Raw genomic sequence first — 24,754 nt, 5'->3', positions numbered from 1 at the left:
AGGGGAGAGTCACAAATCTACATACATTGCCTGGCCTCTAGCAGTGCCTGTGTAGCCGTACCCACAAGGCAAAAGCTGCCCAGGCGCATCCACAGCACGCTGTGAGCGGTGGTGACAGCCCAGAGATAGCCTCAGCCCCTCAGGAGAGGAGGTCCCCGCCCACAGCCCTTTTATACCACCAGCCCCGCCTGCTGGGAGGAGCCAGCCAATCACATCACAGAGTGGGAGAGGAGGTGCCCTATGGCTGCAGGGCAGGAGGCCCAGAGCCCGCCCACCGTGGGGCTGCCTGTCCCTGGGGTACTGGAACCAGACATCTGCAAAACCAGAAAATTCCCCCTAAAATAGAAATTAACTTCTCTGCAACTGCCTAAGGGAATAAAACGGACTGTGCAGTTACTGGAAAAGGGGCACTCTGCCGAAGTACGCAGGAGATCCTGCTAGGAACATCTCAGCTCCAACCGAACACCAACAGGGGGAAAAATTGTATGAAAAATAGGAGCTGCAAAAGTGTGAAGGTCTGGTCTCCAGTGGGTGGGCACCTCACTCGGCCCCTCCCAACTGTGGGAGCAGTGGGGAGACCTCAGGAAAAAAACAGCTCCATGTAAGATAAACAGCTGCACCCAAGCTCTGATGTTGTTGCTGGTAGAGCCCGTGTGGCGTTGCAGAAAACATTGTCAAGAAAGGGGAATTGAAAGCCTTGGAGGGGCTCTGGAAAGCCGCCTTCTCTGCAGGCTGCCAACCAACCAGCTGCCGGATTGCCCTTGTGCAACCGCTCCCTGTGGCCAAAAACACCCAGAAAGGGCAACAGGCAGTGTGGATGAGGGGTTGTGCGGGCACAGAGGTGTGATGGCACCTGGTCGAGGAGGGACCTGGGGCACCTCCCTTTCTCCACAGCCCCCTGGGATGCCTTGGTCCATGACTATTCCTGGTCCTCCCTGCCAGCACTGAGCCGCCCCTCAGAGCATCCTTCCTGCAGGCTGACGTAGCCCAGGGCAATGGCCAGGCTGTCTTAGTGACATTCCCATCCCTGAATACATTTTCACCACTGAGACTGTCTCTCTCATTCATCTCTGGTCCCAGGAGAAGCAACTCTGTGGGGCTCCAACTCCTGCCTGTTAGCTCAAGCCAAAAGGAATATCTATAAACTAAGAATAAATACTAATTAACCTGATTCTTTCTTCGTATCGTGATCTGAACCAGACGCTGTATCTATCTTTAACTTTAGGCTGCTTTGAGATGCACCCTCTATCCGCAGTCAGCGAAAATAAGATTCCTTCTTTTGATAAAGTTAATTGTGGGCCTCAACAAGACACATTTCTTGGCAATACTGTCTCTTATCTTTAAATGCTGTGAACTCACAAGGGTTTGAAAGGCCGTATATTTTGAGTGCCTCCAATACAACAAGTTTTGTGATTGAGGAGAATTTAATCCAGCAACTTTCCCACATCCTGCTGAAAAAGAGGTGTGGTGAAGGCAAGTTACTTCTGGCAGCGAGGACAGCTTTTGCAGAGCACACAAGCGTTGAGTAGAGGCTGTCCCATAAAGCCCAGCCAAAGGCCACACTAGAGCATGGCAAGATTTAGCTCCCCAACAGGGGAGAGCGGGGTGGAAGCTGTATGTTATCTCCTGTTGAGCTGGTTGAAAAAAATAGTGCTTTATATGGGGTTTTAGTATCAGAGAGGGAGAATAATAGAACTGGGTTAAAAATGAAGATTTATTTCCCCGAGTGTATCAACATTTTCAAAGCTGCTTTGTTTTGATTTTCTCCTTTGTTGGAAGTAGCTCCAATATTTTCTAAATTACTGAAAACTACTGTTGAAAGCTCATGTAACAAAACTGTGTTTTTCATTATGACTCGGTAATTATGCAGGCAACATACATATAGAGAGGAAACTATACAAACCAGGTTTACTGTAAGAGCCAAGACCTTTCATAAATGCAGCTGTGTTCTCTTGTAGAAAAATAGGTTATTTGGGGGAAAATATTTTTTGGACTTCAAAAACCAGAGACAGGGATACCAAGCCACACTTGGCAAGAGCTGTGCAAAACTAATCTCTGCCCAGTTCCACCTCTTAAGCACCTTCTGCGCAATGTAGTCTCACATCAGCTAAGTTGGTAGCCAGTATTAGCGATATAATCCTCACATCACTTCACTGTGGACACGTAAGTTTTGACAAGCCTGCAGATGAAGTTATATAATTATGCCTCTACCATTTTTAAGTTGCATAAACACTGTTTAAGTGGTTTAATAGTGTGATTTGTTTGTACAGCATGAACATCATTTGTATATAGCAGCACAGGGAGGCCAAAGATGCGTCCAGCAGTGCCAGCGACCCAGGTGATGGCACACCTTTCCATCCCCAGACTCTCCGCTGCAGAACGCCAAGGGCCTCTCTGTCTGCAGGACATGTATCTCACTTGTGAGGCCAGGACATTACCTTGTTACCTGGGCACATGAGGAACTGCTGATGTGTCAGTGCACCTGGTTAGCAACTGGGTCCTCTGAAATAGAGACTATTATTGGTTGCCCCGTGTACCTGACTGTGAGTGCCACAAGCACCAGCACCTACTGCTGTCCCTTGAGAAGGGCAGCAAAGCAAGGAATCTGGGCTGTGTGTGTCCCCAGAAATCTCCTCAGCTGCGAAGGGAAAGGTGGAGGGGAGAATGCTCTTCCCACACAGCTAGAGAGCCTCAGAGGGCTAATCCCTAATAATTTCAGTTTATTGGCTCTTGCCTGCAAATGAGAGGAAACGGTGTACAGCTGTGAAGAGCTAGGCCTACGATAATTGTTCCCTCCGCTCTTCTAGAAAAAAGCCCACAGATCTATGCTGAAGGAAAGAAGGGCAGCTCCATTCCCTAGGAGAGCTGGAATCAATACTCAGTAGCCAAAAACATTGAGGATGAAGTACTGCCCCCTTCTCGGTGACTCCAGCCACTAAGTGGCTGTGTTTCTTAAGGCAGTAAGGCACTAAGCATGCAGAGAGAACTGCACGGGACAATCAGGAGTTACCTCATTCTTACCAAAACTTATGGGAACTATATAAGCAATTTTATTTTGAGAACCCTGCTAAATTTAATGCCTGAATTGCTCTTAAGTCCTATTTAGGGTATCGGCTGGCTGTAAATCTCCAAAGGTACCTAGTCAGTGGGAAACACTGGCCAGAGTTTAAGCTACCTGAACAGAGTCCTAGGTGCTCACGTGTATTTTAGGCACAGAAAACAACCTTTAAAAGCCTCATCAAGAGTCCTTTCCTTGAACTGAAGGCTCATGTTCTTAGATGAGGCCCATAACCAAAACTGCCAGTGTAACAAATGCACAGGCATCTCCTTTGCTAGATGTGGGTGGTTTTGATGCTTGCACTGGTTACAAGAAGCAATGTCCTGGAGAACATGAAATTTAGGAAGATGAGTAATGTATGAAGTGTGGAGGCAGTGAGAGATGATCCACAGAGATGATTTTATTTAATAATTTATAAATAAATATCAGCTTTCCCCAAACTGCCCCTTAGCCTAGCAATTATATGTTGGTTGATTTCTTGTTAGTGCTGTTCTTTTATAATAACAAACTGTTCCCAAAGCCTCACATACAGAGAGTTAGACAATCAAAGTACTGTGTGCAGTTTTCCACTTAATTCATTCAGTTAGCTGCAATTAAAACAATACAATTCAAAGCCTTGTGTGTTTCTCTGAAAAAATACAAAACTTTAGTTGTTACTATTAATATATACAACCTACAAGAAAGAGTTAACAAAGCCCCTTTGTCTTCTCTGTTGTAGTAGAGTAATTTTCTTATCCTTTTCTGTAGATGCCCTGGCAGTCATCAATATTTCTTTCAGTCACTGGTCTTCAGAAGACACGTTTTTCATTCAACTGCACAGAAAGAAAAGGAATTCAGTGGGCCAGATTCCCTCGGTGGTCAGATCCATTCACCGCAGCTGCCCGGGGAGGAATTTAGGTGAAGGTGCAGGAGTCTCATCAAGAAGAGAACCAAACCTATTTAGAAGGGAAGAGATCACCATTTTAGCAGGCAGTAATCAAATTTCTGTTCAGATTTTACCTGGATATTTTACCTAAATATTTCATAATTCTGGAAAAGCAGTGTCTTCATGGCTACTGATCTCTGTTCACCCACTCAATATGAACGACATACCAAGTTTTAGCATCACTATAGAGCCATTCCTTTTTTTGTTTTATGGGGCTTCACTAATGAAACCTGATGAAAATCTAATTAATATTATACCAGTTTTGCAGGTGCAAAAGAGAACAGAGGCTGCATCTTGCCCCACAAGAAAGTGATAAGCTATCCTAATAGCGCAGCCGTGACACCAAGCTCCCCCAATAGTGGGCAGATTTCCATCAGCCAAGAACACACTCAGAGTGTGCAGTGCTCTGAGAGCAGCAACATCCCTGCAGTCCAAGGTTGCACTGTGTTTGTCCAAGTCTCACAACGTTTCCAGAGCTTCTGTGAGCAAGATACACCTCAACACTGTCCCAAGTAGAAGACCATACTCCTGATGTGCTACTGTTCGGTATGTTAATTCAGTATTTCAGCTCTAGTTGTTGACAGAGGCTTTGATTCAGCCTACTCCAGCAACAGAATAACAAACCACTGATTTGGATCTGTAGTCTTAATTATTATCCCACCAACATAAATGAGCATTTCATTTAAGCTCAGTTCTTCAAGAAAGAACTATTGTGCCTACTTTTATAAAATGGTATGAAATTTATCCAAACATTTATCAAACTATGTGAAATCTCATTGGAAGAATACGTTCTGAGATTTTGTGAATAAAGTCCCCCAGGAAAAAGTAACACCAAAATGTGTGTTGGAGCAGAGACTCCAAAGGGAATTCACAGCTCATCTAGTGCTCACCTTTATTCTTTTATTCCAGTACACAACAGCACAAAAAGGGGATGGCAAAGTAAAGAACCAAAATCAGCATTTCTTTTCCAGAAAGGCAGAACTCTGTCAAACTCAGCTCCAATTACAGAAACACTTTCCAGTATTTTCCTTCCTTCCAGTTACTGCGGTTCTACAAAGATGTTACACAGTGATGAATGACAAGGAAGGTAATTCACCAAACATGGTACTTATTCCAAAGTTATTCTTTTTTAAAGAAATGCTAACATCATACCCCTGGCATATGACTCTATACTTGAAGAATCATGCAATTTGCATATGATCTGGGTGAAAGAAATCTAGTTGAAAGACCACATCTCCAACTATTGATGAATGTTTCCAGCAAGTCTAACAAAAAAAACCCCAGCCACCTCTGCTTGGCACATGTTTTTTCCAAATGTGTTTGCTTAGCTTAGGTCGCTGTAACAGAGATAACACTAGGCAGATAGCAACTGTATGTGTTCTGTAATAAACATACTTTTCATAAGGCATTTCAGGGCAATTGGATTACTAACAAACATTTTATAAAGTTAAACTTATCATCAATGTATACCAAGGATCATGTTATTACAGTAAACTATATAGAGTAAGGCACTGTCCATGAAATCAAAGAGATATTTCATATCACTTTAATATACTGACATTATCGACTGACCTATAAATACCAATAACATTTTTATTATCATCTACACTTAACCTTCTTTATGCTTTCAAGCGCCCTTATGTCCAATACCTGAAAACATGCAATTCTGTTCCACAGAGTAACTCCAAAAATCACATCAAGGAAGTTCTTTATTGGTTTCACTCAATGACTTCCAGATTAAATCTGCTCTGCTATAAACACAGCAAAGGCTTTCTGTAAGTGTCTACTCTAAAAACACACGGTTGAAGTTAGTAGATCTTTTCAATCCAGCAACAAAGGACCATGCAACTGGAACACAGCTAATAACTCTGCTGATGACACACATACCGGAACAAAAATCCATGCTGAGACCCTTAGTATCAGAAGAATAAAACCATATTTAAGAACTTAAAGAAGATTATGGAGCACACAAAAGGAATAGGTTTGTATATGAAAGTGTCTACCTTTTACCTACTCACCTTTCAGACATTTGGCTTCATTAAACTCCCAAGTATCAGTGCAAGAATGAGCATAAATGCCAGAATACCAAGGTAAGGAAGAAGCAGACATTGTAAATCTGTTCACAGTAGTGATCCAGATTGGTGCTAAAATAAGAGTCATGAGCTACATTCATTGCAAGTAAATATAAGAATATCTATACTCAGTTCAGGCCTTCTTTAGTCATCATCTACTTGGGAAGAAAGGAAAAAATTATGTCTTCTATAGAACAGAATTCATTTTTCTCAGTGACAGAAAGTCAAAGTGAATAAACTCTGGCCTTCTCCAGTTCAAGTCAAGGAGAGTTACGTGCACAAATCCCTGAGGGTGACATCTATCCAGCTTGATACGGCTGCACTTATTCACACTTTAAGCTCTCAGATCAAAAGCAGTTGGCTCAAGCCTCTAGTTTCACAACAAGAAAGGTTTCACAACAAAATATTCTTCCAAATAGAGGCTGGGTGCACAAACTTTCCATCTCTCCTTGTAACAAAAATTTTCTTCCTTGAAGTTTGCTAGAAGACGTGATCTATACCAGTCACACCAGAAGAGCAATAGAAACTTATAGTGACCTTTCAGGCCCATGCATCTTGAATAGTTTCTGTTACGAATGATGAGTATTCTCCAGGCCCCCTAGAACACAGAAACAAAGAAGAGTAAAAGAAACCCTGGAGTCCACCAGAACCTCAGCATTTCCATCTAGCTTTCTATTCAAGCATTTCTACCCTTGGTTATTGATACAAAACAAACCCATGGATGCTCTGAATAGTAACAAAGCAGCAGCAGCTAATAAAATTAAACTAAGCTAGACAACATGGCTGTATTGCACAAAATAGATTCTTCCCTCAAGCAGCAATGACAAGAGCAGACAGAAAAGCAGCAGATGTGTGGTAACACAGACCTTCAGCTGTGAAGGCAAATGGGAAGGCCTTGGAACTTGTGTAAATACTGTGGTTTGGTCCTGGAGATTGTGGCTTCAGCCCCAGGTCCCAATTCCTTACCACAAACCACCAGAGACCTCTCTGACTAAATGCAAGGCCAGCTCCTTCTCAGCGAAGCTCCATCAAATTTAAGTATCATCCATGAAGGCCTCCAGCTTAAGCATCCTGCCATAGGCATGGTTATTCAGCACAGCAATATGTAGGCACAAATCAGCTGGAGTGTGAGATAGCCGAGACCCGTTCAGCTTGACAACCGGAGAAAATCCCCTGACCACCTCCCATCCCCGCAGGCTGCTTGTCTTGTTGGACAGACCCTTGAGAACAGAACCCAGCTGCCTTCTCTGAATCAGACACGGAGGACTGCAGATTACTTAATATTGCCTGTATTCCAGGAGCATCCTGGGACCTTAATCACGGTCCTCGCCCATGCTCCACGAGGCACTTTCCACGCACTAGGCAAAAGGCAGCCTCTGCACGTCAGGGCTACTCTAAGGAAGGCCTGTCCACTTGCAGCATACCTGCAGAGCAGCAGCTTTTAAACCACTCCATGCTCTAGGATGCCGTTCCCAACATCCGAACGTAGCTAACTCAGCCTCTGTTTCTGAACACTGGGAATGAGGCAAACCTGCATGAGCACCAGTGGTCAAAGCCATCCAACCTGCTGACTCTGGAGCTAGACTGATGAAAGCTACTGCTCTGCATTTCGGTGCAGATGTACACAGAGAAAGGAGTGAGGGCAGAACTGAGACAGTGGGAAGCTTGGAGAGGAGGGTGTCTGTTACTTGAAATCACTCTAAAGCACATTACAAATCTGTTAAATCATTGTGGCTTACCCTGTATTTCAGAGTAAATTAGTAACTTTTCAGAGGGAGTGAAGAAACTACCACTCCACTTTTAAATAATGAAAATGCTAAAAAACCTACACTTAACAGCTCTAAAACTGCGGCAAGTCACCCACCAACACCTACTCCTCTTGTCAGCAGGCTTTTTTCAGCTTTGCCTATTATTTGTGTCAAGCCAGAGATGTTTAATGTTTGCTGTGCTTATCTGCTCAGCTTTAAGGAGCCCCAAATGTTACAATATGTACCTGTGCCACTGACCTCTTTCTCCACAGCATTTTGATCTAAATAAGTAACAAACGCAGAGTTTCCAAAATCATTTGGATTCACTGGCTCTGAGTGCATAGCTGTAAAAAATCTGCTTTAAGATTATCATCCAATTTTATTCATGCCTGAGGCTTCACCACAGCATCTATTTTTGTAAGATTAACAGCAAGATCCCAGTTCTCCAGAAATGTAAAGAGTAACAGCCAATTGTAAAAGGAAGATGATGTTTCCTAACCTGCCCTGCTCACATCCAGGAAGGTACATTTTCCTAGACCCTTCCATGGTGGGTGTAATTTTTATTTGCATTTTTGCACCCACAACATGCAGCATGTGTATTAGTCCTTCTGCCTCCCATTAGCTGAAATGCATTTCTGATGAAACTGTGGGTGCCAAAAAATACTAACACAAATCTCACATGTGCAAAGTGTACCCTGAAAGACAGCTTTTACTCTGGAGGAGTTAAGAAACAGCCATCTTCCTGTACCTTGCACAACAGCATTTTGAATCATCTAACTTGAAAATACAAGTACAGAAAATGAGCACTTGATATTTCAGCTAATCCATTTGAAATGAATATGCATGAAAACACTTCTTTTTAAACATGGCAATTGGAGGACAAATTGAGGGCCATTTTTAACCTAAACAGAGAAGAAAAGTTTCTTTAAACAGTGCCTTTGGTATTTATCAATTAGAGCTATTGCATTGCTGTCAGCTTGCACTCCTTCTTTACTTCCAGCCTTGCTTCATCCTACACAGATCCGTACAAATCAATTGTCTCTTGCAAACATGCACTAACCACTGGAAAGTGAAATTAATAAAGTGCAAGAAAAGCTGATTCATAAAGCTGACACTCCTGTGCCCAACAACTCTGGGTTTCTCCCCTCCAGCTAGCTGTTTGAGGCAAAGTGGTAAAAGATTATCAAATTGCAACTGTCATTCCTGACAAAATGCATCTCAATGCTGGAAGGAATTTTAGGTTTTAAGCTAAAACACCACCCCAAAGGGTTCCTCAGAGCCTGTCAATATCTGTACCTTGGATGGAAAGCTACCACTGAGCGCAGTGTGTCCAACATATAGAACCTGCCAAGAAATGAAGTTCTTCATAAGAAAGCTCATCTCAGTCTTGGTTGGTAACAATAACAAGGAGACAAGATGAGACCATCAGTCTCAATTGTGAAGACAATGTTTTCCTCCCATATTATTCTGTCTGTCATGTTCCCTTCAGGTTCCAAAGGAATCCCTGTCTCATACATCATTATTTCCCACAAAGCTTGAAAGCCTTCAGGGGGGGTTTCTTCCTGCCCACTGTACCAGCCTTGATGTCTGAGTACCTTCAGAACAGTGACAGAGGCCTCTGCCAGCAATAAAGGGGAACATCTGCATACCAATTAAACTGCTGAGCGCTGAAGAGTTAAAAAAAAAAAGGGGGGGGGGAGCCTTGAAAGTAAATCTGAGCCAAGTTCTAATTAATGCCCTAGGCCCCGATTCACCACAGCACTTAGGCATGTAGTTAACTTTAAGCATGCATTTAGTTCCATTGAAGTCAAACGACAGCATCGAAGAGGCAAACTACATTAGCACAATTTAATACTCTTTGGGCTAATTAATCAGCCGTAAAATTAACTCTGAGAACTGTATTCCTTATTTCTCTTGCTGTGACATTTCCAGATAAAAATACTTGGATGTGGCTGGAATAAGCAAAAAGCACTACCTTGTTTGGCTGTCATGGGCTGCTCAGTCCTATGGCTGTGAAGGCCAGTCCCTAAGAGCAGCTAAAGGAGCTGAGCTCTCTGCACATCACAGCCTAATATCTGTTTCTTCTGTGTGATGGCAGCACACAGACACAAAAAGCACAGCCCTTGTCCTGAGGAGCGGTAATCTAAGAAACTAAAAGAATTGGCAACCTATGAGCAAAGCCATCAGACAATGGATGGCACATCAGAGATCTTTCCTTCTCTCTATAAAGAGGTATTTGTTCACTGCAGTGCGTCAGAGTTAGTTGTGATCAGAGGTGGCAAGGAAGGGCAGCAAACAGGGCTGGGTAAGTGAGGGAGGCTGAGGGCAGATGCGAGTTTGGAGACAGAACTGGTGAGGTTACCAAGAGAGGCACTAACGGGCAGAGCTCGGGGGAGACAAGCAGTGTTGATGTCTAAAGGGTAGGCACACTGGAGTCTGGTCCAGCCCCAAATGTGGGCAAGGGCTAAACTCTCCTCGATTTCAGTGGAGCAAGACTGAGGCCTGTAAAAAAAAAGCCCAGAGTACAAATCTCCAAATAGCAGAATAGTCCCAAATACATCCACACCTCTCCTCCACTTGGTAAGCACAGCATGGTGAACGGCTGCCAAAATTGCACTAACAATGTGCAGGCTAGACTTGGCCTGAACATGGCCTCCAAGGGCCCAACATGACCAATTTTTGAGCTCCTGTTGACTTCACAAAGGCATGTGTACAACCAACCATTCTGTAAATTGGGGTGCAAGAAGAAAATCTGGCTGATAAGGGTCATCTTGTTAGAATTTCTGCAAAAATGATACTACAGAAAGTTTGCCAAAGTATCATTAATGCTGTACATGGACCTATAAAAGCTAGGAAATCAAGAGCAGAGGACAAACTCCTAGCTGACAATACTTTTATCTCATCCATTATGAAAACAAAAAAGAACAAAAACAATCCCCCCAAAATTAGAACGCTTTTCAGATTAACTTTGAATTTCCTTGCTTTCATTGGTTTAAGAGCTCTATTGTTACTCTCTGCCTATACTAAAAATTCTTTTATCTTTCAAAGTCCTTAAAGTCTGTTATATAAATACGTAATTAAAGTCTCTTGCAACTGGGTATAATTTACTCTATAGTTTACAACAGCTGCACTAGAGCTATTACAGTTTATCATTTAAAAGCCTAATTAGGGGCTTCTTAATTAGTGGATCCTTCAGTCACTAGACTGTGACTGTGTAAAAGATGCTTGGCAGCTATCACATGTTACAAATCTGCATGAAATGTTTGCATGAAAACAGGGTGTGTACAAGTCCAAAAAGACATTCATTATCCCTGCAGGTCAGCCCGTCTGAATGTGCAAACCTCCACGCTACATCTACACTCTCCTCCAGTGCATGGCTGGTCTGCACACAGCCTTTCCCTCACACACATGTTGTCGGGGACCACCAGCGTGTCCTGAGGCAAGTCCCCAGCCTGGCTGAGCTCACCTGCTACGATAGTCCACTCTGATGTGACCGTTCTCATGTTCAAACACAACCGCAAGAGAGGATGGGACTGTGCCTACTGTCTGCTCAGGCTGACTCTCACATGGCTTGTCAAACGCTTTCTCCAGCAAATGCAGCTCCTCGCTGCTGCCGCTCTCTCCCTCAGGAGCTCTGCACCATGCTGGATTCAGTGGGCAGTTCCTCTGCAGTCCCGAAAGTACTTGCATCACTAGAAGGAAGAAGAGGAGAGCTAGTTATTGCCTCTCATTTATAGCCACTGACACTTATTTCTCGTTAATCACCATCAAATTAGCGGTCAGTCACTGAGATAGGTGCAATAATTGCCCAGAGAAAGGAGTACCAGAGTCACCAGAGTAACTCCTTCATCCTTCCCTGCTGTGTGGCATGGTGCAGGGGAGCAGCTAGGGGAGCCATAGCTGGTCTTAACAGGAATCACTCACTGGAATGAGCCTCATACCAGCTCAGGGCTCACAGGACCCACTGCTCAGCGAGCAAAGAGCTTGTCCAGACCTTACTCTGGAGGGCTGGTGGGATTTTGTTAAATTTTCACCTGCTTGTAACACAGCAGCTGTGTTACAGAGGATCCGATTTGGAGCCAGCCAGCATTTGGGAGCATTGCTTTAAACAATACAGTGACAAAATCATGAGTTTTTATTGACTACAGGATAATATAAATCAGCTATTGAAAACCTGTATCATTAGCTCTATTGCCTTCCACCAGTGGTAGATAGCTGCAGTAATGGATTGGCCTCTCCATCTCATCCTCCCACTGGAAAGCAACATATACAGGACCGATCAATAACCTGATCTAAATTACTTGTAGACATGTCAGGTGCAAATATCTCCCTTTCTCAAAGGTTTTAAAGACCAGATATTTTTGCAAAATTTAGGCCTGGCAACAAATTGCTTGGATAAATTGTTGTTATGGCAGAGAACAGCATAACTGGATCTACCCACATTGTTACAAGGAAGTTTTAAATAGACAGGAAATAACTTTATTATATGCATGTATTACTTTGTGGGGTCAATAGCTCAAAATGTTTCTCTGCAGGATAAATTTCCATTTGTAAAGTATTTTCTGTAATATCCATGTTGCTGAGGAACCTCTGTTTGACAGGAAATAGATTATTTCATCATGGGGTTTGCCACTAATTTCTACAGCTGAAATCCTAAAATACTTTCAAAATCAATACCAAAATCCACTGCCATTACTAGGGCCAGGATTTCATCCTATTGTGCCATAATATATTACCCACTCAATTTAGTGTTGCCAAATCTGAAGTCAATGGAAACCCTTGGTCACAGCCTTGCTTCCCCACAGATCAGTGGAGAGGCTAGAGAGGTGTTTAAGGGCCTTCCTTGTATAAAGATGGCATCACTTTCACTAATCAGTATGATTAAAGCATGTACACGTGTTTCGTCCCCTTACCCCACTCCACTCTCTGTCAGTTGCACACACACACAGGGGATATATTCAAGAAGATTATAAAGCAGGTCAGAGGGGAGCTGAAGCACAGTTATTTCACAGTTATGTTACAGCCTCCAAGGATGTCCATGGACACACAAAGAAGCGGACATACACCGAGTCCTGGCTGTACACTGGGTCCTGCTGTGGCACTGACATCAAGGCAGTCTTTTCGAGGGAGAACAGACAAATACTAGCCAGGGCTTTCTGAAAGGTGAGTTTTCACCTGAAAACCCTGCGGCAAGCTGCCTACGGACTCAACTGAGCACTTCACAGGGACATCATATTTATTTGAGCTGACCTTCCTAGAAAGCTTTGCAGTCCAAATTCCTGGAAATCCTTGCCCCCTAAATCAAACACCCTTTTAAACAGATCCTTGTTGTACAACACTTACATTGCATGGCCCACATGGCACTAATGCCTACTCTCTTCAGTAAGTTCAGTGGCATCCAAAGTGATGCCATGGAAATTATTTTATCTGATTCCATTTTGCATTGACTTCTGTGACACGAGAGCAGGGACAGCCTTTCAGAAAAGGAAGAGTAACGTAGTGGCTGGGTTCAGGTAGCCACAACCGTAAAGCGGAGGTGAAGGCTGAAGACAGAGGAGAAAATAACATCATGCAACACGCTTTGTTTTCAATTATTTCTACCCAGTTTGCCTGCTGGCCCCAAGCAAGCACCATGAACATCCTTGTCTTTGCAGCAGGGCAGACGTGCTGCACCCCACCATGGAAAATGCTGGGAGAGCAGAGTGGCAGAGCAGCCAGCGGCTCGGCGAGGCCAAGGCCCCTCTGGAGCACGGGGCGAGCGTGGCACCGCTGCGGCTCCCAGCAGGACAGCCTCAGCTCCCTCTGCACCGGGGCACCACGGTGAGGGATCCAAGCAGGCTGACCTGCTCCAGCCCCAGCAGCTGCTTCCTGAACCCTTGGGCTCAGAAGAAAGAAATGGATCCCTCTGGCAATCAAGAGATCCCTTTTTATGGGGGCAGGATCATGGATTATCATTTTGTGTAGTCCTCTGCTGTTCTCCTCCCTCCCTCTTTTTTTTAATAAATGAAAACACACCAGAAAAGCTCAGCGTCTTCTTTCAAAACTTCTCTATTTCACTAACTTGTTCCAGCCTCCATCACAGCTCTTTCCTTGTCAGCAACTGTACCACTGCTCTATACCTCAGCCCACGCACAAATGCACTGGTTGAAGGTATGAACTGGAATCTCTCCGTTAAAGGAACAAGCAGGCATCCCAGAGACTGACACAGCTGCTATTTGCATGTAAAAGAGGAAAAGAAGGTGCATGACTGAGCCCAAATTAGCATGAGCAAAGCCTCCCACCGCATTTGCAAACTACAGCTTGCACAGTGGTGCTAATAGAGGTGCACACTCCTCACAAAGAAAGATTTCTATCTCAGCTATAAGGAAACTTGGCTAACAGTGGTTCACAGAAATTAGCATCACACGAACTTTTAAATCCCTGTTTTCTTAAAATTTAAAGAGTGATAGAAAAAGAGAAACATGGTGGATGCAGGGTGAGCTAGATATGCCCATATTTAACTTCACCTAACTTCTTCTAGCTTGATTCCTGAAGCTGGCTGCCTCAGCGAGAGCCATATTTTCTAAGGCCTCCATCACTTCTGTACCCCTAGATTTCTGAATGTCCAGAAACATTCACAGTGCTCAGTGCATCTAAAAATGAAAGCTAGAATAAGCAGGGCAAATCTAACACTCCATGTCTGATTTCCATCTTTTGAGAAATGAGGACTGTTAACATCTTTTTCACCATCAGATCTTTCAGAGGGATGCTGTGGGGATTCATTTATGTCTGCAAAGTCTTGCCGAAGACACACACTTCATAAACTATAATATTTCCAGATTTTAACACAATCTTTGTCTCTCTCTAGCTATGTACACACATACCTAAGCATCCATGCCCATGCACATACCTACTGAGACATAAAAAGAGGATTAGATGTCTCAGTAGACTATTTAAGCAGTGTAATTTTATTAGGAACTGTCCCCCCAACCAAAATGCAGTTTGAGGTCTTGTTGCAGAGAAGTTCTAGACTATTTTTACTTTATCATCATGCTTTCATGGAAGCTGTTGGAACAATTCAGTGCCTCCGCTATTTCCACAGTAGGTTTAGCTCATCTGAGAGACTAGAAAGAACAGTAAATGCAGACATTAATGGAAATAAAAATCAAAGCTAAGCCCTACATGAAGAGAAACAAATTCCAAAATGAAAAATTCGATTACACAGTACCTGTCTCCTGTCTTGACTTCCTCATTATATGTAGAAATTAACCCTGTCATTAAGTACTTTGATCAGGCTGTACATAAACAGCTTATAACGGCATGAAATCTACCACAGCAAGCAGGCAAATGAACAAGGGGAGAAATACTGACATTTGGGGCTGCTCTCAGACATCAAGTGCTCCCACTCCCTCAGGGCCAAACTGCTAGAGTAAATGGGGTTACTCCACGGATTAATTGTTCCCTTCTGGTTTGCACTACTTCCAGAAAGTTTCAGTAATAATATCTAAGAGGCTATCACTTGGAGATCAGTAGCATCATTTTAAGATCTTTGAGAGATTTACACGTTGGGCTGTTGTAACTGCTCTTAGGCTAAAACTCAGTACAGAAATTCCTAGCCCATGATTGAGCTGAAGCATTATCCCCTTTTTAAAGTGTTCTGAGGTCAAAAGAGGAAAAGCAGTATTTAAGTGGGAAGAGTTATTATAATCTATCTACTCAGAATTAAGACACCAGAGCGGAGGTGCCTGTGGTCAAATTGGTCCAGGTTTGCATTGCTCAGAAATGAGGCATGGCACCATTTCACATACTCCAGCTCCAAACATTTGTCACTTAAATTTGGAGAACTTCCACACACTAATACATATTATAAGCAAGATTTCTGGGCAATTGAGAGGTTTTTTTCGGTTTGTTTGTCTGTCAGGATGTTGGAGCAGAAGTTGCTTTCTTCTGGGATGCATTTAATGCAATGTAACTTTACTTACTTGTGATACTATCTAAATCCCTTGCACATATAGACTGTTACACAGTCAGAGTGGTCAGGCCAACAGGGTCCCTTCCCAGCTCTGCCCCTGGCCTGCCATGAGTCCCTTTGGTATCTCTGAGCCCTGTTTTCAAGCAGCTATGTTTCCTGTTGGCTCTTCCCACCTCTTTGCCCAGGAGACCCTCTGCATGGAGACTGAGGGTGGCCAGGTACAACACCCACCCCTGAGCACGGCCTGGAGGCACTCCATTTTGTGTAGAAAGTACAGGTCAGATGCTTGCTCCTCTCTGCTTCCCTAGGTTAGATGTGATGGCGTTTCTGGTGATTTGCCAAATACTGCAGGCACCAACGTAAGGGAGAAATCCTGACCCAAGAGAGGCAAAGGCAGTTTCCCACTGTCTTCAAGATGGCCAAGATTCTACCTTTAACATCCTAATAAAAGCTTGGAAAAACACTAAGCAACCCCACGGATTATTTGTTTCTGTATGCATTGCTAAACATACTGCAGAACAGACATTTTATTATTTCTAGAAGCACTGAAGTCCAGTATTTCATCCGCTTCCCACAATCCATTCTCTTGTCCCGTTGCTACAATCAGATCCAGGACATTGTAGCAAGACATTGTTCAAAACGGATGTCACCACAATTTAAACTCAGTCCTAGACCAAAACAGCTCAGCCAAAATATCACAGGCACTGTTGAGCTTCCCAGCATACTGCTCTCTCACTCTGTAACATAACTGTTCTAACTGTTCTTACTCATGCCCCACATACCACAAAAATGGTCCTTTCTAGATCCACAAATACTCGGATACTCCTTTCTGTGCAGTCATGCAGAGAATGCAGCCATGCCACACCAATACAGGTATACACCAGACAAATGCTACTATAGATCTGGATAGACTTGGAGGCTCTGACTTCAGCTACAGAGGGGGTGGGCACTTTGGGGTAAAGGTCTGTAAAGGTGAGAGGACTGAGCAGTCACTCACCAGCCAGGCAGAGATCAGAGGACTTGTAGGAGATGAGCAGCAGGAAGGAAAGGTGCTCACAGAAGGCAGTTTGCAGGGGATGGAGTTAGCTGGAGGCAGCATTTTTACATCTGGCTCTAATGAACCAGACCAAGCTCTTTCAGCACATGTATAGTCCCTCTTAATGGAGCAAATGAGACAATTCTTTCGCATTTGCAATTCCTGTTCCAATTCATTTACTTAAGTATTGCTGGGTATTTTGCCTACACTAAAAGTTGCAGTAAGGGTGTACCTGAAATTTCTAGCAAACGTAGAAGTGCCTAACAATCCAGGCTGCAAATGCACATGACATATACCAACTATCATATCATTATCATTTGACACTTTTACAATATGTTGGCTTCCCTTCTAAAAATAATTCACTATTAATAGCAATTTCATGTAATCAGCAGCATGCCAGGGATTTCTCACAGATCCCATCCCTGACGAATCCCTAGATTCAGCAAGGCAATCAAATCTCATCTGCAAAGTCTTGCAGTGATTACTCTCATTCACCTCTTCAGTGGTCTGGAGTCTGCTCTTGCTCCCACTGAACCAAATCCAGCCTTCTTGGTGAACCGCAGTATGCAGAGCAGGTTAAGGGCTCCAGTCCTGACCGAGCAAGATATTTTTAAACATGTCTTACCTGTAAGTGTATGCGTTGCTTCAGTAATCAATGGCATCACCTAAATCTACAGTCAAGCAGGTTGTTAAACACCTCTTTGTACAGTTGGTGCCATAAACTGGGAAAACTCCCTGGCACAGCTTTGGAGCTGTTCTAGAATAACTCACGAGTAATGTACATTGGCACTGAAACATATCAGTCACAAAAAGCGTAAACAAGAGGAGCAGACACTGCTACAGTGCCACTGCTTTTCAAAACACACTTAATGGCTGTTGGGAGGCAAGGCCTAAGCCTTGTTTTAGGTTTAAAACTGAACTTGGGAAGGAAGGCAGCTGCTCAGGGACCCACATGAGTTCACAGAGGGCATGTAAAGAAGCTGGCCTACCTAAACAATTTTCAGAGGATGGTAAAAATTGTAGTTAAGATAAAGTCTTATTAAAGGTTTGTTTTTACTAAATCTTTGTTCCTGCTGTTAAACTGGATTTAAAGCAGTGTGGTAACTTTATTCCACTAGTAACAAATCCCAGCCAAGGAGAACAGCATGTATCCAGATGCAGTTGGATCTGCCAGGTAGGAACGTCTGGCTGCAGAATAAGGGAAGTATGGCCCCTCCTTGCAGGAGGTGAGGCCTGGGGCCAGAGTCTTGCAGATATAACCAGGACACTCAGCACCTGCAGCTGCCACTGAAGCTAGTGGGAATTGCTGGTACTCAGCACCACTGAGGCTTTGTCTCTAGGACAGGACTTTATGATTTATCATGAGCTCATTGATTACAGCAGGAATCTGCCACAAAGACACACCCTTGAAAGGAACTTAAGTTGTCAGTTCTCCCCTTGGAGTACACATACACCTATAGGCTTTCCTATATAATACGAGGTATGAACCCCAGCCACGCATGTGAGAAGTTGGTATCTCGGTACACCCCTAGCGTTCCCATCAGGGAATACCTCTCCAGACAGCTGCAGATTAAACTCTGGTCACATGTTGGGAGAACATCGCTTTGATAGGTCCAAGCCTTCCTGACTGCAGGCTGGGGCTTGTGGCTGGAAGAATATAGATCTATTGAAAAGCACACTAAAAGCAATTGCCTTCAGGAGGTGAAAAATGTCAGGAAAGCAGTACACAAAGCATTTGCAGACCTGAGTCAGAGAATGAAAGCATGAAGCTCCTTGGTACAAGGTCTAACTCCCTTTCATATCTTCAGGCCTCAGAGGTGCTGTCAGGTGAGGAGTATGAGTCATGAGTATCTACAACATCCCTTCTCAGCAGTCTTTATCCTATCACTCTGCAATTGCTCCTCTGCTAAACAGTCAGAAAGTCATGGAGAAATATTTCTTCCCTGTTTTATCTGCACATGCTCTCCAGAGATTGAATAGTAAAGAAAGCAGGAAGGAAAATATTACCAGAGGTCTGTCCCTGTTACAGAAGTCCTCACTTCTTCATGAAGGCATCATGGTGCACCTGACAAAACTGCTTCCATTCAGAGCCACCTCTGCTGAGTTGCCTACTCAAAGATGCAGGAATCCCTTGGAAATGGGGCCTGGTTGCCCTCTCACTTTCCCTGTAGTCTGTATTTGCATTTAGACTCTGTAACTTCTGACTGCTGGCTAGGAAGAGCTGATAATGACATGCCTCAGGTTTCTTAACAAAAGAAGACAAACTTGCCTTTTGGAAGTCCCTCCCTGTTCTCTTTTGCTCCAAAGAGACTTCACTGCTAGTAGCATGGGGCAAGATCTTCAGTGACTGTAAATGGACAGCACTCTGTTGAATTTCTTGGACTGGCAGTTATTTACACCACCCAAAGATCCTACATACTATCCAGGATACTGCTTTGCATATTGTGCACTCTTTTCCTCAACAAGATTAGACATCATGACTTAGAGAACAGTCAGTAAGAATCGATACAGTTTTGAACTGGGCATCTTCAATTCCAAGGTGTAAAAATGATTTGTGGCTTGGACATTTGGTTCTCCAGTAAACAGCCTGAAGAGGCCATGGAGGGTGAAAACCAGAAACCGATACTCCTTTCCATGGAATGCAGTAAGAAAGAGCTGTCCATCTAGAAAGGACTCACTTGATAATACTCCTCCTTCATTTCTAGCTGTTGTAATGAGCTGAACACTTCTAAAGGGACAGTTCTTGAAAACCTCTTAGATTACTTGTGAAGCACATAGTAATAAATTGTATTGAATTACCATGTTTGTGATCTTTTCTTACTAAGTGCATTTGTTTCCCATAATCACAAACTCAGACCAGTGGGATCACTTAGAAAGAGTAGCTGCATGTGCCATGACTGATAGTGGTCACTTCGATGAGGTTTTCTGTTGGTAAGGTTTCCTCTGAATTAGGAGTCTGAATATCCCATCACTACATCTGAATGGACTGTTTCCCAGCAGAGAGGAAGATTATTTCTGCTCCCAGGCAGCAGCCACAAGGCTGGTGGTATAAAAGGAACAGTTGTCCAGATTACACTGTAGTTATTCAAATGGTTAAATAATGTACAGGAGAGTAACTCTCCACACGGCTCCACCCTCCTCTGCTTTATCATCACCACTAATCAAAAACACATCCAGGTCATCTTTGTCATTGGTTCCAAGTTAAAAGAGAAACTGAATACTTTGCTGATCTGAAATTGTTAGCACTTGACATTTAAGAAGCTCTCAGAAGGCACCTGACAAACAAATTTACTTCATCTTTGAAGAAAACTTCTTTTTGGGGGGAGTCAGGTGAATGTTTTTCAAGTAGTTGGTGGAACAGAGGTGCTCATGATTTTCCTGGGAAATATGTGAAAATTAATCAAATAGCTCCAGGAGCAGCAAACTGCTGCAGCCAGGTTCCTTATTTATCTGCGTCCAAAGGCTGGATTCCTTGCTATGAAGAAGGCACAGGCCATGGCTGACATCTCCCTGTACCTGAGACTGTCATGACATCTCTCTCCCAAGTGCCTCTCCACAGTCTCTCCTCTCCTGGGCATATCTGCATTTTCCTCCCTACCTCCACGTACGTAATTTCATTGAAACTGATCAAAAAGTTATTTCCAACCACCTGTCAAATTTGGATGAAACTAGTCAGGATATCCAAAGTTACACAGGAGGAAGGGCACACTTGCACTGGAGGCCAGATTTGAGTGGCACACTGAAAGCTCCCTCAACTGTTCAGCACCTGCACTGCTGTAAGCCTGAAGAAGAGCTTCATCACACCTCCACAGTACCAGGGGCTCTGGGGTGGGATCACAGGCAAATCCTGTGCCCTAGCGACTGCCTCAGCCCCAGCCCAGTACTCCAGAGCAGCTGTGTACTCCAGAGGCAGCTACTCAAGCAGTAGTGTAGGAACAACCATCCCCTGCAGATGGAGGCCTACCTCTCACTGCAGCAATGGGCTGAAAGCAAGGCACAGGGCACTTTCATATGGATAAAGGTAGGGATGCCACTCCCATCCTTCCTTTTAATGCCACTATGCAAAACCCAGCTACCTGTGAGAAGATCAGACCTTATCCAACAGGCCGCTCACCTCCTCCTGACAGCTAAGCTTCCATTGTACAGCCAGCACATTACATGAGATTTCAATGTGGGCAAGCAAGCCAGACACAAGTCTAGAAGTAAGGGGGTTTATTTCTTACTGACCAGCCTGATAGCAGAAATGCCATGGTCATTCTTTCTAATTTCAGGGACCTTTTAAATAAAGTTCCACTCCAGAAGCCAAGCATGAAAGGAGAGGAATGAAAACTCTTTGATAGATAAGATATTACAAGAGACTGTCAGAAGCTTGGTAGGAGAATGAAATAACACTCTGGATACTGTCATTGAAAACAATAATGAAAGAGTACACCATTTTCTTAACTGAAGTACTATCAAATCTATGTTACTGCCACACAACATATTTTTCCTCCAAAGGTGCCAATTTCAAGCTATGACTATTGATCTCTATCTAACACTCAAAATTAACTGCACTACTAAGGAAAAGTGGCACCAAATCGTTTGAGAACATCAAACAGTAAAAAGCCAATGGGGTCAAATCAAGGTCAGAATTTGATGAGTAGGGTGTCAGAAATTTAATCCATTTTGTCTAAGATAATGTATAGAGCCAGTATTGGGGTTTTTTTTCCTTTCTTTTCTGTAATTTTTTTAAGCCAGCTTCTCTCAAAAATATCACAAAACCAGACCTCAACTTTTTTTATGAACTTTTTTCCATGACTGGAGAGAGAAAAGATTAAACGGACTGAAACACAGATGGCAATTATGCCTCTGTTTATTTCCTAATGAGTCACAAGATTATTTTTTGCCTTCTGCCACATCATTTCAGAATACAAGAAAACCTTATCTTGAAGGAGACTTGAAGAGACAAAATAACACTGTTAAAAGTTCCAGTCCAGCAAGATACTTAAGTGCATTAAAAAAAACCCCACGAAACCTTTAACCACGAGTGAAGTCCCATTCACTTAAACTCAAATTCAGAAATGATGGGTAAATCTGTTCCACCAACTGGTGAATGTGGTGGCTAGCAAATTCACTAGTGGTCTCATGACAAAATATTCAACAGCTCTCATAGCGACATGTTGCATTTACATCTCAGCATCTGGAGAAAATTAAGTCTAGAACTATAGCTAGAAAAGGCTTCCCCTCTGCCTCTTCACCAGAGCCCGAGATGCCTGTGCCCTCTAACCACCTCTCATTTGAGTCCATATCCCCCTCCCACCTGCCCAGGATATCCCCCAGCCTCAGAGACTCGACATGTCTGAACTCACATCCAGACTGAAACCTGGACCCAGAAAGCCTGGCTATCTCCCACGCTAGAGGCAGTACAGCTATGAGCACATTGACCCAGGGCTGGCTGGGCTCTCAAACTTGGCTGTGGCCACTTTCTTTTAAAACCCAGGCTGAGTGATTTGATAGTGGCAACACTGTCTGCTTCTCATATCACAGTCTAGTAATTAACATGATCATGAAAGGAAGCAGAAGATACGTATTATCAGTGCAAACCCATGTCTCTCACCTCCTCAGAAAGTGTCTTAACCACAGGGCTTTGGATAGGGGACTCCCCTCTTATCCTACTGAAATCATGCAATAAAAACTCAGGCTTTGATCCTAAAAGGGCTGAATCTTCAGCCTAGTGATTAGGACACATGGCTAGAAGAGATGAATCCTTTATCTGAGGACTTTTCATATGTTTTAGGCAGTAACTGGGGGTGGATAATATGAATTTGGATCTTGTCAGGAAGAGTCTGAGTGTGACCTCCCACCTCCTACCAGAACACACAATATGCAAAAGAGGATCCATTTTAAAGGGAGAGCAAGACATACGCTCCTCTCTGAAACAGCGCTACCTCCCTGCTGGAACACACTTGCTTTCTGCAGTAGTAGGTAAAGACATCTCTACCCAGGAGATGGCTGGTGCTTCAGAAACACACATGTCCTCAGGATATTTCTGCTTCCTGGCTCTAGGGGTTCCCCCTTGAGCATCTGGGGATTCCTGCAGGCATTGGGGAGCCTCAGAGGCTTATGTATCCCGAGGAACTTCAAACACATGCACAACTGGTGTGGCGAAGACAGGGCACAGTTAGGTTGAATAATTTGTTACCTAAAAATGCTTCTGACAGATGGCAAGGCTGTTCTGGAACACTGTGAACATAACAGATTTTGGGACAGTGTGCTGAGAAGAACTGATTTTAGTGAAAAGTTGGATTTTTATCAAAATGACCTTTTTCACTCCAAGTGCCTGCTTTGCATAGAAAATTGCAAAGAAATTTCCAAAATTTGAGAAGAAATTGAACATCCCAGTGACTTACTGGAGTTGTGGCTTGGGTGTCATTATCCTTCATGGACCATTTGCTGCAACTGGACTCCATGTCCAATGTGCGAGATGTTCCCACAATGTATCACAACAGCACAAGACAACAGGAAACCATCATTCACATTTGAAAAGCCCTGAGTTTAAGGAAGAGAATGGGTCATTTGCCCTGAAGACTTGTAAGTTCCTGAATCTGACATAGAAACCAGTTACTTCTATCTTGCTTTTTCCCCCCCCTCAAAAAATCTGAAGTTTTCCATGAGAAATAAAATATTCCCAATCCATTCTAATTACTAAGGCATTTTCAGGCTACATTCCTAAAGAAATGAGGCTTAGCTATTGGCATATGTGTCCATTTATCTGTCCAATGGTCAGTTCTGTGTCCCTTCCTTTCCTGTCTCCTCAACACCTTCAGAAACTACCCGACAGACAAGGAAGGGGGAAGGAGCTGTGAGTGCTGGGTGGGAAGAGTAGATATAAAAATCCTTAGTTCTGTTTTGATATTTTGCAACCACAGTACAGATCTACATGGCAGATCAGCAAGTCTCTGAGGTTTGGGAGGAAACACTGCCAAAAGATGGTGTTTCTTTTCCTTTAAAAAAAAAAAAAGTAGAAACAGTTTATTACTAGGTGTTGTTTCGCATCTGAAACTTTCAGTTTCAGTACTTACTTATGTGACGTATATACCAAGTGGAGAAGCATCTTACTAAAACCTTCCAGGATGAAAACCTTCATGCTAGCCAGTCTAGACATTTTATAGCAAATACAAAAGTGGGATTAGATGGTGCTGTTATTCTGATCCAAATGAACAGAAAAATTAATTAAAAGCAAAACAACTTCTTGAACAAAACCAGGTAAACATTAGCTAAAAACAAGTTTAGTTTGAGATGGTGAAATGCTACAATATAGTTTATTGAGGTAAATCCATTAAAATTCCAAGCACTTTAAAAAGTATATTTAAAGCATGTATTAAAGTATGTATTTGTTTGTCTTATGATTATGTAGAAACTTTTTTTTAAGTAGGAACCTAATTTAGCTTTCTAAATTAGGGTGGAGACCAGTCTCATTGGCTTCTACTTGATACTTAGCTTTCTGCATATCTAGCTACTAAATTAACAGCTTAATGAATTTTTAGTGTCTACTTAATCACTTAGCTTACTTTAGACTCCTTTTCTAAAAAGTTTCATGCAAGTGAGATGAAAATCACTGATTTCTGATGCTTTACTGCATAGCTAGGAAAAAGGATCATGGGGCATGTGGCACAGCCTTAAGGAGATACACATCTGTCTGCCCAAGAAAAGGTTTTCTATTTGTTTTAGAATGGGCTTTTACTATATATTTATTTTTCCCCAATTCCCGGTAATTCTCCTGGCTTAGTTTCTACATACGTATTCCACAGAAGAGGTAAAGGTTACCAGTGTATTAATATTACTTCTGTACAATGCTGTATGTTTTCAATTAGGCTCACTCCCACAATGATTTCCATATCTAGCCACTTGCTCTTCTTATTTCTTGATAAGTGATGGCCCCTATCAGGAAGTCGGGGGCGAGTCTGTTACTGCTTTGAGTAAAC

The 24,754-nt window shown here is 43.1% G+C and overlaps 1 long non-coding RNA gene across 8 annotated transcripts in view; it reads right to left on the bottom strand.

The window, feature by feature from the left end:
* Window positions 1-3,469: 3,469 nt before the first annotated feature.
* The window catches only part of LOC141945781 (uncharacterized), a 62,022-nt gene continuing 40,737 nt past the window's right edge, over window positions 3,470-24,754 (bottom strand). For 2 of the 8 annotated variants that reach the window (XR_012629597.1, XR_012629602.1), the window contains 2 exons: window positions 23,180-23,318; window positions 3,470-3,993 (listed from right to left, as the gene is read on the bottom strand). This is a non-coding gene — a long non-coding RNA (uncharacterized LOC141945781). Of the gene's footprint in view, window positions 3,994-6,591; window positions 6,654-23,179; window positions 23,319-24,754 lie in introns of those variants that run through there. The other 6 variants (XR_012629606.1, XR_012629607.1, XR_012629603.1 and 3 more) reach the window with 5 other exon arrangements.

The sequence above is a fragment of the Strix uralensis genome, chromosome 7 (genome assembly GCF_047716275.1).
Source record: "Strix uralensis isolate ZFMK-TIS-50842 chromosome 7, bStrUra1, whole genome shotgun sequence".
NCBI classification, from domain to species: Eukaryota; Metazoa; Chordata; class Aves; order Strigiformes; family Strigidae; genus Strix; species Strix uralensis.
Note: the sequence above shows the minus strand (reverse complement) of the source record. Positions and strands in the feature narration are given on the sequence as shown.